The sequence below is a fragment of the Diceros bicornis genome, chromosome 19, assembly GCF_020826845.1.
Source record: "Diceros bicornis minor isolate mBicDic1 chromosome 19, mDicBic1.mat.cur, whole genome shotgun sequence".
Classification (NCBI taxonomy): domain Eukaryota; kingdom Metazoa; phylum Chordata; class Mammalia; order Perissodactyla; family Rhinocerotidae; genus Diceros; species Diceros bicornis.
The window spans coordinates 11751881-11764481 of NC_080758.1; the positions used below are offsets into that span (position 1 = coordinate 11751881).

Genomic DNA, 12601 nt, shown 5'->3' on the forward strand with positions numbered 1-12601 from the left:
GGAGACACCCCTCCTCTTCTTTACTTAATGTTATCGCATCTATGTGTGATGCCGGGAGCTGCAGCAGCCATGTTAAAACCATGAGGAAAGGTATCCGTAAATTGCTGAGAACAGCAGAGAAGGAAAATTGAAAGAATGTGAGTTTTTGTTTACATCTTCATGCCTTCATATTAAACAACCGTATCAGATGAAATTATGAATCCCCCCCTTCCTTTTTTTTTTTCACTTGTCTGAAGGTGATTGACAGCACTGGCTGAATGAGTCATGCTGCTAATTTACCTCCAAAGATTTCTTTAGCACATCAGAAATATCTTTTCTCTCGACATAAAGATAGGCAAGGAAATGTGCATGCCCTTCCCTTTTTTTGCAGCCTTTAGTCAATGTTCTATTCCTTGCTACTGTACACATTCTGTCTAAGAAAGCGCTTCATTTGCATTATCTCATTTAATCCTTTCAATTAGCCTCTGAGATTATTACCATTATACATTTCCCATTTTATATGGGAATAAACGGAGGCTCAGGGCAGGTAAGCGACTTTTCCAAGGTCACAAAGATAGTAAGTTACCCAGCTGGGATCCGAGTCAAGGCTGGTCTGATTCGAGAATGCAGCTGGGCTAAAGCCACAATCTCCTTTAGAAGTCTTTCCCTTAACACGTTTCTAGCAGGAAACCATAGCCCTGTCTTATTTTTCCCTGGAAAACTGTTATTATGGTTGGTGGGAAATTTAGAGTGGGCTGCGTTTCTCTGTACACAGTTAATGGCTTTGATTATATGTTTCTGGCTTCTTCATTCTGAGAAAGGCGGCCATTGGTTGTACAATATAATCAAATCATTTCTTATGTAAACAGCCGTCTGGCACAGAGTCAGCGGCAGCTCCATCAGCAGGAAGGTGAAAATGAAACTGTGTTTCCAGCTCCGGAAAGCAATCTGCTCTTCAGCAGGAAAAGATCAAGGGTTAATGACACTGAGCTGGGCAAAGGCTGCGCTGCGGCTCTGAGCATTATCAGGAGGAGGCAACAAAGAACGGTTGTTAAATGGGTCTGTTACAAAAGTTATTTTCTAATGTAATTCACGAAACTCTTGCCGGAACATTAGGCACAACCTTCGAAAGCACAAAGGAACTAAAAAAGAAAGAATGAGAAAGAAGCTTCCAAAGTCAATTACGGAACCCTTGAAAGGGTTAATATCCTTAATATGCAAAGAGTTCTTGCAAAACAATAGGAAAAGGTAAACCCCTTATTATAAATTGACTGCTCACAAAGAAGCACAAAAGGTGGGCGGAAGTATGAAGACAAGATCCACCCTGCCAGTCATCAAGGAAATGCAAATAAAAGTTACAATGATATGTCATTTTTCGCCTATCAGATTGGCAAAGACTAAAAAAGACTGGCAATACTCAGTGTCTCAGAGGGTGTAGGGAAATGTCAGACTGTCCTACTCTGCTGACGGATCTCTTGGGGAAGAATGGCGGTGTGCACCGTGGTATGCAATGGGAAGAAATTTTAAAGCAACCTAGAAATTTAACTCTGGGGCATTTATCCTAAGCATATAATAGGCCGAATATTCTCTATAGACAAGGGTGTTCATTGCAGCATTGTTTATAATAGAGAAAAACTGGGGAAAAAACTTGAAATACCAAACTACAGAGAATTCATTGAGTAAACAACGGTAAACTTACATAATGAAATACTATATTAAAATCTAAATTGAATTAAATATAAAAATTATATTAAAAATACTAATTAAAAATGGCAATATAGAGACATGGCCACGGCATATTTTAGAGACAAACAGTTTCACGTGTCTGATCTAATTTGTACTAAGTCGTGTGCATATGCATGTATATTAAAGAGAGTATTCTCAAGGATGTTTACCAGAATGTCAGCAGTGTTGATTTCTGGGTGGACGGATTTTCAGTAATTTTGCTTTCCTTTAAGTCAGTTTCTCAACCTCGGCACTACTGATACTGGGAACAGATAATCCGTTAAGGGACTGTCGTGTGCGTTGTAGGATGTTTAACAGCATCCTTGGCCTCCGCCCACCAGACGCCAGTAGCATCCCCACTCCCGATCATAACAACCAAAAATGTGTCCAGACTTCGCCACACATCTCCTGGGGGACAAAACCACCCTCCGTTGAGAACCTCTGTTTTAAATACTTTCCTGCATTATTTAAATATTTTAACAACAAGCATGTATTGTTATCATAATCAGAAAAACAAACACATTAAGAAAATATTCAGTAAAGTCATTTGTGGCTTTGCGAATTGGCTGTGGGTTCCGTCAATGGAATTCAATCAGAGAGCAGAGAAATCTGTTATCTTTTTGCGTTTGATACGAGGTTCTGGTGAAACATCCAGGCATTTGGCAAAGTTTTCCCTGGATTGGTCTTTGCTCAAAGAACAACATTTTTTCCTCCAGATTTTAATACTATAATTAAACTCCCGAAGCGGATGTTTTCACTCTTTGCCTCTTCTCTCTTCTCTTGGTGACGGCTCCAATTTTGGGGGGTAGCCATACTCTTCTCATGTGGCTCCCCTTTTGAGGGGAGCTGACTGTCCTCCTGGCCCCAAACTTAAGCCAATTTTCTAAATCTCTCCCTCTGGCCATGGCTACTGGCTCAAAGACGGACATGCAATCAGTTTGGTCCATTGAGTCTAGAGGGGACTCAATGCTGCAGGCTTCTGGAAAAGATTCATTCTAAGTTCTCTCAGAAGTGCCTCAGAGGGCCGGCCCCATGGCCTAGCGGTTAAGTGCGCGCGCTCCGCTGCTGGCGGCCCGGGTTCGCATCCCGGGCGCGCACCGACGCACCGCTTCTCCGGCCATGCTGAGGCTGCGTCCCACATACAGCAACTAGAAGGATGTGCAGCTATGACATACAACTACCTACTGGGGCTTTAAGGGGAAAAAAATAAATAAATAAAATCTTTAAAAAAAAAAAAAAAAGAAGTGCCTCAGAGACCTTCTGCATCTGAACAGAGCGAGGCCTGGAATTGCTGTACCCATTTTAACACCGTGAAGAAAACCAGCCAGAGATAAAAATCAACACACAGAAGCAGTCAGAGCTGGGTGAAACACAGAGGAAAAGAGTTGGAGCCCAGATCAAGCCAAGCCTGAAGCTCACCCTTCTGCTGGCTTTTTGTTTATGAGAGCCAATAAATCTCCTTTTTGGTTAAGTCGGTTAGAGCTGAGTTTCTATTACTTGCAGCCCAAAACTAACTGACACAACCTTCTTTGATGAGAGAAATCCCTCCCAAACTTCTGCTTTCATGTCATTTCAGCAAATATGCATTGGGCACTTGCTGGCCGCCAGACCCAGTGCCTGATCCTGGAAGGGCAGAGATGGCATAGTCCCTTCCCTGACGAACGTGCTGCCTGGTGGGGCGAGGGGGATGGAGAGAGGACAACACACAGGCAATGTGACCTGTCTGAGGGGACAGGGGAACACGCGTGGGGCAGGGAGAGGAAGTGCTGCCTGAGCCAGTCCTGAGGGGAGATGGGGAGAGGGAGCAGGATGCTTGGACAAGGGGCAGCGTGTTCACCGGACACTGAGAGATCATTGGGGGCTCGGGGCAGGGGACCCCCTGAAGGAAGGGAAGAGCTGGCGGGGAGGGAAGGCATGACCCCAGAGGACTTCAGGGGCCCTGCAGAAAGGGCTGGGTCCCCAGAGAGAGCCGTGCAGCTTTGGACACGGCCCCTTGCCTCCCCTGTCCCGCGGTGTGATCCAGTGTGTGCGGAGGAGGTGGGGGGGGGGCTTGTCAAAGCCCAGCTTTTCCAGTCCAAGGATGGCAAGTCCAAGGTATCAGTCAAGATGACGCTTTGTGACTAATATTCTTTCAGCAACACTCATTCAGCAGCAGCACTACACGGTGGAGGGCAAAGATCAACCTGGGCTCATGGCCTGGTGGGAGATGCATAATCATCTAGCGATTCTCATAAATATCAACTTCAGCCGTGCTCCAGGGTCCTCTGATAGAGGTGTCTGACGTTCCAGGGAGGTCAGGGAAGGCTTCCTGGAGGAGGTGGCACTTGAGCTGAGAGCTGAAGTGTGAGGAAGAGTTCCCTTGGCAAAGCCAAGGAGGAAGGGGTTTTAGGCAGAGGGAACAGCATGTGCAAAGGCCCTGTGGCAGGGAGGAGTGTGTGAGTATGAAGGGCTCCATCTTTCTCATTTACACTGTGCTTTTCACGGGTCCTGGCAGCAAGCATGTACTGTTATCATGCTGTCAGGTAGGTCTTGTTATCCCATTTTATAGATGAGAAAACTGAGGCACAGAGAAGCCAAGTGACCTCCCCAAGGACACACAGCCAGGAGACAGTGGAAATGGGAACTGAACTCCTGGTCTTAATCCTGGGAGTCAACCAGCAGCTTTCTGTCCGATGGGACATTTTTCTTCTTTGAGAACTCAGGGGTTCTCAGAGTGTGGTCCAACGATCCCTGGGGTCCCCTTTCAGGGAGTCACAAGAATATTTGCCTTTTTCACTCTCATTCTCACATGAGTGTAAAGAGATTGAAAAGTTCATCGATAGGCATTTAGATTCTATATTCCAACTAAACTTTAAGAAAGGACCAGTGGTGTGTTGGGGGCAGCAGTAAAGAGGAATGTCCATGATATGACAACATCCCCCTTTCCAACTACGTGCCTTCACAAAGATGCTTCATCGAAACAAACATCACAGTAGACCGAAGACAGAAGCGGATCCGAGGGTCCAGATGTCTCTCGTTAGGCCAGCCCTTTGAGAGAGCTGCCAAAATGTCAACAGTGCCACTAAAGCCACTTTCCAACTCCATCTTGTTGTTTTGAAATATAGGGTTATTTATTACAAAAATATTATATTAACACAGACTGGATTTATCGTTATTTTTAAGTGAATAAAATAAACATTTTATAAATTTCTTAGTTTTAATTTCTAATACGAGTATCGATTGATGTAATCCACACAAACAAATTTCCTTGGGACCTTCAGTAGTTTTGGACCAAAATGCTGGGGATGCTGCCTTCGCGGAGATGTCCTCTCTCTTCTCACCCCCTGCCCGCCCCCCCCACCCCCCCGCCATGTAAGGCGGGCAGGCCCCTCCGCACTTGAGGCCACCAGGGACGGAGGGGACACCACGTGCGGGGACCCGGGGAGCTTCCTGGCTTTGGAGCGTCAAAACCAAGGGGGACAGAGAGATCTCATATTTGAGGAAAAGCATCCTGCAGAGGGCAAGGCTCCGCCGTCCAGAGCCAGACGCAGGTCCCAGGGCGGGGCAGAGAGGGGAGGGCCAGGGTGGCCTGGGCTGGCCCAAAGAGGCCGGTCCCACAGGTAGGATCCTGGGAAGGCAGCCCCCAGCCAGCCCCTGGGAGCGGCCGGGAAACAGCGAAAGGACCCCCGGTCACAGGCGATGGGGAAGGGACAGCCACGGGGCCACGCGGGACCTCACGGGTGGGCCCAGCCCTCCCCAGACCCGTGTCCCTGCTCCCGCTCCTGTCCCCAGCACCTCAGCCTCACAGCAGCCCAGGAGCTCAGGAGAAGCGGGCCGGGTCGCGGGAGAGGTGGGAGTCCACCACCGGGCGGTTTCCACCAGCCTGGCAGAAAGAAGGACGGCACAAAAGGGAAATTCAGTTCAATTTGCAAAAAACAAACCAAACAAACCAAAAAAAAGCCCCGTACATCTGTGAACTGGGACACACACCCACCGCATTCAAATGCCCCGCTTGTGTGTCTGTGACCTCCTGGCCAGGCCTCTTTCCTTGGGCATCAGAGAGGTTGCGTGACTTGCCCGGGGCTGCAGAGCAGGAAGGAGCAGAGCCGGGATTCGCATTCGGGCCCTGGCTCCAGCCCCCACGCCCTTGACCACCAAGACACGCGGCTCAGGGGGGCTGTGCCTCCCCGGGGCCGGGGCAGCCTCTGCCGGAGCGGGGGGCTGGGACCGCGCTGCGCCCGGGGTGGCAGCCCCTGCGGCGGGAGCTTCGCAGCCCGGGGCCTCGGCTGGGCAGAGGGCTGGCGCCCCGCAGGCTGTGCCGGGCTGGGCCGTCCTCCCGCGCAGGCCTTGCCGCCGGCGCCCGCTCCGCCTCCGGGTGCCTGGGAGGGGCGGCGGGGCTGGCAGGACAGGCTCTCCCAGGCCCTCCGCCCGGCCGGTGGCTCCCCGCACCGCGTGCGCTTCCTGGAGAGGAAGGTGCTCAGGGAACGGCCCAGGGAGGCTGAGAAAGGGGCCGGGGGTCACCCGGGGAGATTGGGAAAGCCATGGCCACACCTGAGAGAGCCCGGAGGCGGAGGAGAGGCCCCGGGGGCAGAGCCGGTGCCGCCCTGGCCCCCGGAGCCTCTGGGGGAGGCGGAGGGGGTCCTGACCGAGACCACCGGCTCACTATCTTCCATGCCCCCTTCCTCCACGTGCACACCAGCACAGCTGCCAGTTTTATGCCCTAAACATGTCTCAAGTAGGACCACGTCTCCTCACCTCCAGGGCCACCCTGGCCAGGCCACCATCCGGTCCCACCTGGGCAGTGACAGTCACCTCCTCCCTGCTCTCCCTGATTCCCCCTCCCCCGCGGGCAGTCTCCTCTTCACTGCTGCCAGAGGGATCCTGCTGGAACCCAGTGCCTAGCCTGTCCTCCCTCTGCCTACAACCTTCCATGGCTCTCAACTCACTCAGGAAAAAATACAGACTCCTCCCTGCCGCCACAGGCCCCCTCCCAGCCTCCTGCCTCCTTCCCGCCGTCCACACCAACGCCCGCCCCCTCTGGCCTGTGGCTCCAGCCAGAGGAAACAGCTCGCAATTCCTTAATGCCTCACGCTCTGTCCAGCCTCCAGACTTTCGCACATTCCATTCCCTCTACCTGGAATCCTGTTTGCACTACTTTTTTCCTCTTCTTTTTTTTCAATTGCAGTGAAATTCACGTGGCATGAAATTAAGCATTAAAGTGAATGACTCAGTGACATTTAGTACGTTTACAGTATTGTGCAACCATCATTCTGATGATGCTTCTGCTGATGGACCTTTTCATCCTTTTAGTCGTCTGGATATCACCTCCCCCGGGAAGCCCATCTTGACCCCACCCTCCCATATTTTGGGTTAGATGCCTCCCTGTGTTTCCCCTATGTAGCATGGACCCCAAAGTGTTGTATTTGCCTCTTGATGTGTCTGTGTCTCCCACCAGAGTGGCAGCTGGCTGGGGGCAGGGACCACGTCTGACTCTTCAGTATCTCTGGCACCTGCACATTATATGGATGTGGGCCATGTTTGTTGAGTGACTAACCAACTGTCGGGATGAATGGGGACAGAGGAGGGGGGAGGCAGTGTGAAATGTGGGCTGAGCCCCTACTCCATGCCAGGCCCTGTGCCTGGTGCCAGGGACACAGCGGTGGACGGAGCAGACACTGCGCCCGTCCTTGTGGATCTGACACTCTGGGAGGGAACGAGGACAAACAAGCGACTGACACGACAAGATGGCACCATTAGCTCTCTGACAGTGGATCGTGGGACCACCTAGAAGACTCCCGACCCCGCCTGGGTCTGGGAAGGCTCCTCGTGGGCGGCGTCGAAGGGGAGCTGAAGCCCAGAGAGGAGTGGAGGGGGAGGGCGGAGGGCGGGTGGGGAGTGTTCCCGAAAGAGAGCAGCGAGCCCGCTGGTTCCCCAGCAGGGCGACCACTCTCCCCGGGGCATTCGGCCGTGTCTAGAGGCGTCTTTGGTTGTCACCGCTGAGGAGGGGGCTGCTCCTGGCCCCTAGCGGGTGGAGACCAGGGAGGCTGCCCAGCACCCCAGGGTACTCAGGACCGCCCGCCACAGAGACTGACCCCGCCGAGCCGGAGCAGCCCCGGCCCAGAGCCGGCCCCTGGGGCCCAGAAGAACTGGAGTCCGGCTGGAGCGAGGAGGCCAGGAGGGCTCGGCGAGAGGGAGGCTGGAAAGACGTCCGGGCTGCCGCGGCCCCATCCAGGGCTTTGGATTCCGGGACTGGCGTGGGGTTCAGCCAAAGAGGGGACTGAGGCAAGGGAGGACCTTGCTGAGCTTCAGCGTTCAGAAAGCCACCTCTGACCATAGCAAGGACTGGACTCTAGGGGTGCCGGGTGCCATGTGGGAAAGAGGTTGTACGTTGGCTCGGGGCAGTTAGGGAGGGCCTCCCGGAGGCGGTGACATTCAAGCTGAGAATGAGGCAGTTGTCTGATCTGGGGGCCGAGAAATCCAGGCAAAGGGCACAGCAAGTGCAAAGGCCCTTCGGCGGGAACCAGCTGAGCGGGTTCTGGAAATGCAGAGGAGGCCAGGGTGAATAAGTACGGGCATTACCGAGAGATGCCACGCGCGGCCTCAGAGACTGGGACAAGACTCGGGTGTTAGTCTAAGAGCGAAGGGACGTGATGTGCCTCAGGATCTAACAGGATCCCTCTGAACGGATCACGGGGGCGAGGACAGCAGCAGGGAGGCCCAGGAGGAGATTGCCGCCACGGGCAGGCGAGCAGGGCCGGGGCTGGGCCCGGGGGAGGCGGGGAGACAGCGCGAGCCATTCAGAAGGTGTGGCGCCGGGTGACGGGGCGGGAGGCGGGGTGGCGGAGGGCTGCTCCGAAGCTCCTAGCTTGCTGGGGGGCCCGACACGGGTCCCCGGGCGTTTCTTTCCCCACCGTGCTCCTGCGGGCCGAGGCCCTGACTGGGCGCCCGCCACCCCTCAGGCCCGGGGTCTCCGGGCCCCCGCCGCGTGCGCTGCCCCTGCAGGAGGACTCGGGCCCCCTCCGGCTCCCTGGGGCGCGGCCGGCTGCTGTCGCTGGGCCCGGGCTCCACTCCCGCCTCCGCCACCGCCCGCTGTGCGACCTGGGCCCTCACCAGTCCCGTGAGCACCACAGAGCCTTCCGGAAGGTCGGGTGAATTCTAAGACAAGACGCCGCGGGGGACGTGCCTGGCACCCGGCCACAGCGTTCGCCTCTCGTCAGCGAACATTGTTGTTGCTGTATTATTATTATCCGGACAGAAAATAACTCCCTTCAGCTCCCGCCCCAGCTGGAAGGGCCGGGTTGGGACGCTGGAGCGACACAGGCCCGCGGGTAGAGCCCCACGCGAAGGGCCCGGGGAGGGAACCACGGGGACGCTCCTGTCACTGTCGTCAAGGCGCGGGCGTGGGAAGGGGAGGGCTTTGGAGCTGCGGGGGCCCCGAACCCCCCTTCATTTAACCAAAGTCCCCGGCCTCTCTGACCCTCAGTCTCCCCTCCACCACGGGAGCTCTGACCCCCCGCACAGGCTGCCGGGAGCGGAACTGCACCCCCTCTGCCGACGACTCGGGACACAGGAGGTGTCACCTGCCTCCTGGGGATGGAGTCCCCGCCCCTCTGAGAGCTGAGGGCCACTCTGGCCAGGTGCTCGTCACTATCGTCCCACAGACCCTCAAACCAACCCTTAATTGTCCTCCCGCTGCAGACGAGACAGAGGGCCCAAGCTTGACCCTCCCAGCCGAGCTGCCCCTCAGCCCTGGAGGACGGTCACCGGCCGTCGTCCCAGGCCAGGAAGTGGGGCCAGATGGTGGCAGATCCACGGGCGTGTGTTGCATATGTGAGGGAGAAAAGCGTTGTTTGTAAACAGGAGATCCAGGACCGCGGCCCCCGCAGCGGCTGGGCCAGCTCAGGGCGGGGAGGCTGCCCCTCTAGCAGCCTGGAAGGTGCTGGCTGGGGTGTGGGGGCACGAAGACTGCAGGGGGCTGGCCCCCGTGTGCCTTCTCCGTACATCCCCAGCTCCACCACTGGCCGCTGTGTGGCCCTGGGTCTGCCCTCCTCTCTTTGGGCCTTGGTTTCCAAGCCAGCAGCAAGAGCAGAGCTTGCCGGTTGTGTCTCACCAGTTCCCACCCCAGGGCCTTTGCACTTGTGGTTCTCCCCGCCTGGAAGGTGCTTCCCGTACCTCGGTCTTCCCAGGGCAGCCCTTCTCCTCCTTCAGGACACAGCTCAGCTGCCTCCCCCTCCTGGAGGCCCCCCCACCACCCTGTCACCGTCTTTTTCCCCAGAGTGCTTGCCATCTGAAAGCATCTCGTTTGTCTCTGTGCTGACTCACCTGTGGCCCAGCCCTGGAATGTCAGCTTCCAGGGGACAGGGAGTTTGTTACAGTCACTGCTGTGTCCACAGTCCTAGCTCACTGCCCAGCGCACAGTAGGTGCTCAATAAGTGTTTATTAAATAAACAAAGGCCCCTGTGTCACCTTGTCCCCTTTACTCTCTGTTCCACAGCGGTGAGGCCATTTTACAAATGAGAGAGGCTGAGGCAGCTGAAAGGGGACGGACCCTCCCGGGCCAGCCTCCACGTGGGAAGCACCTGCTACCCGACGGCCACTGAGCCTTAGCTCGTCACCCACGGTTCTGGGCTCTACAGGCAGGCCGCCTGGGTTACATCTCTGCCACTCCCTGGCTGGGTGACCTGAGATGAGCGACTGCCTGTCTGTGCCTCACTTTTCTTGTCTGTAAACACGGAATGGTTGTTCTTAACTTCCAGGGTGACTCTTGCGAGGGGGAAATGCGTTATACAAGCAAGTATGGCGGCTAGTGGTATCCAACGAACGGCAGATATAGTGTTCCATTAGATAGCTGCTGAGTTACGGAGGTGCGATAATTGTCCCATTTCACAGATGGGGAACCTGAGACACAGGCAGGGGAAGCTGATTAAGCAATGGGCCTATCAACCCATGTCTGTCCCACTCTGAAGGCCGCCCTTGTGCCAAGAGGGTAATGCTGGGGAAATCTAGGCCTCAGGATGCCCAGGTAATGGAAGACCAGTGACAATAGAGTCCAGGGCCTCTCCCCGGGGAGGCAGGCATCGGAGACAAGGGCGTCACAGCCCCCATGGGGGATGGCTGTCCTGGCCGGCCCCCACTGCCACTGAGGATCCCCCCTGCACCATCCTCTGGCCATGGGGTTTAAGTGGCGCTGACCCCACCTCCATGAACCTTGTCACAGAACCTGATGGTCATGGAACCCGGCCATCGGCCACAGGGTTTTGTTCAGAGATGGCCACGCAACCCAACCTAAGCCAACGAGAACCAGTTCTGAGACTTGTATAGGAATAGCTGAGAGACAGCACTCAGTTTTTCTGGGTTGCTTGGCTGATAAGGTAACAATAGCAGCAGTAATAGTAATAGTAGTAATAAAATAATAATTACTATTATGGAGCATTAGGTTAGGTGCTGTTTAGTGCTTCACATATATTAATTAACTCAATTAATCTTCCAGAAAGACATGGAAAACATGATATCATTTGAGCACCTGGATCCAGCTATGCCTGGAACTAGAACACCCTTGGATATTTTCTTTTTTATATGACTCAATAAATTCCCTTTTGCTTAAACTGGTTTGAATTGGGTTTCTGTCCCTAGGAACCGAGAGAGTCTTGACTAATCCACCTGCCTTCCGGACATTATCTGAGCTTCTATCTCTCCATCGTTACTGTAGCCGCGGCGGCACGCCCATTAACTGTTTTATGCCTGTCTCTGACTCACGGGTTTCCACTGTAGCTCTTGGTCAATCCTGCCCATACAGCGGCCGTGGGTCTGCCCCCTTTCCCATGCGCCCCAGGGGGGAGAGTGGGCGTGCGGCTATGTGTGCACACCCTTGTTCCAGGAAGATGCTCCGTGGGGTTTGCTTGGCCCCAAAACAGACTTCGTTATTAGTGTGATGACTGGTAATAAACAGTCCCGGCACCTGCACCAGGCCAGGTGCTTTGCATACACAGTGATCTCACCCCGTCCTCCCGACAACCCCGCGAGGCAGGCATTGTCACCCCATTTCAAAGACGGGGAAAACGAGGATCAGAGAAACAGGGCCTGAGTCACACAGTTCCTGAGCGGCAGAGCCTGCACCCCCCAACTCCAGAGCCGGCCCTGCGGGACCCGGGGCCCCTGACCCGGGCGTTGGAACCCTGGGGTTATCTCGGCTTGTCATTCATGTGTTGAATCTATACGTATGGAGGATACATATATGTAGGTATCATATAGGCGTGGAAACCACACGTGTGTAGAATGTGTGTGTGTAACGTGTGTGGGCTCTGCATGTGTGTATGGTATATATGCAGAACTGGGAGAATGTAGAAGGGGTGTGTGTGTGTGTGTGTGTGTGTGTGTGTGTGTGTGTGTGTATAGAATCTGTAAGAACATAGAATATATGTGTACGTCTCTGTAATACACGTGTAGGGTCTATATGTAGAATATATGTGTGTGTGTGTATAGAATCTGTGTGCACGTAGAGTGTGTGTGAGAGTGTGTGTGTGTCTCGTATGTGTGTACAATCTCCTTGGTTTCCCCGTCCTGTCTCTCCGGGCAGCAGGCAGGTTGTGCAATGAGAGAGAACACGACCACTTCTTCCCACCTCTAAGGCTCCTGCCCTGGGCCGCTGTCCCCTCCCCTCTGGACAGCTGCAGTCCCCTCTCCCTGGCTTCCCTGCTTCTGCCTCTTCCCCTCCCCACGGTCCGTTCTCTGCCCTGGGCCAGAGGGATCCTGTTAGAACCTAGATCGGATCAGGGCCTCCTCTGCTCGGAACCTCCATGGCTCCCACCTCACTCAGAGTGGAGCCAAAGTCCTCACGGCAGCCCACAAGGCCCTGCCTGGTCTCCCTGACCTCACCCTCCTCCCTCCCCTGCCCAGCCTCAGTGGCCTCCACAGGCCT

The 12601-nt window shown here is 54.6% G+C and overlaps 1 non-coding gene across 1 annotated transcript; it reads right to left on the reverse strand.

Annotated features, from left to right (window-relative positions):
- Nucleotides 1-224: 224 nt before the first annotated feature.
- LOC131418812 (small nucleolar RNA SNORA19) lies at nucleotides 225-350 on the reverse strand. The gene has a single exon (XR_009223051.1). It is a non-coding gene; the product is annotated as a small nucleolar RNA SNORA19 (small nucleolar RNA).
- Nucleotides 351-12601: the final 12251 nt, after the last annotated feature.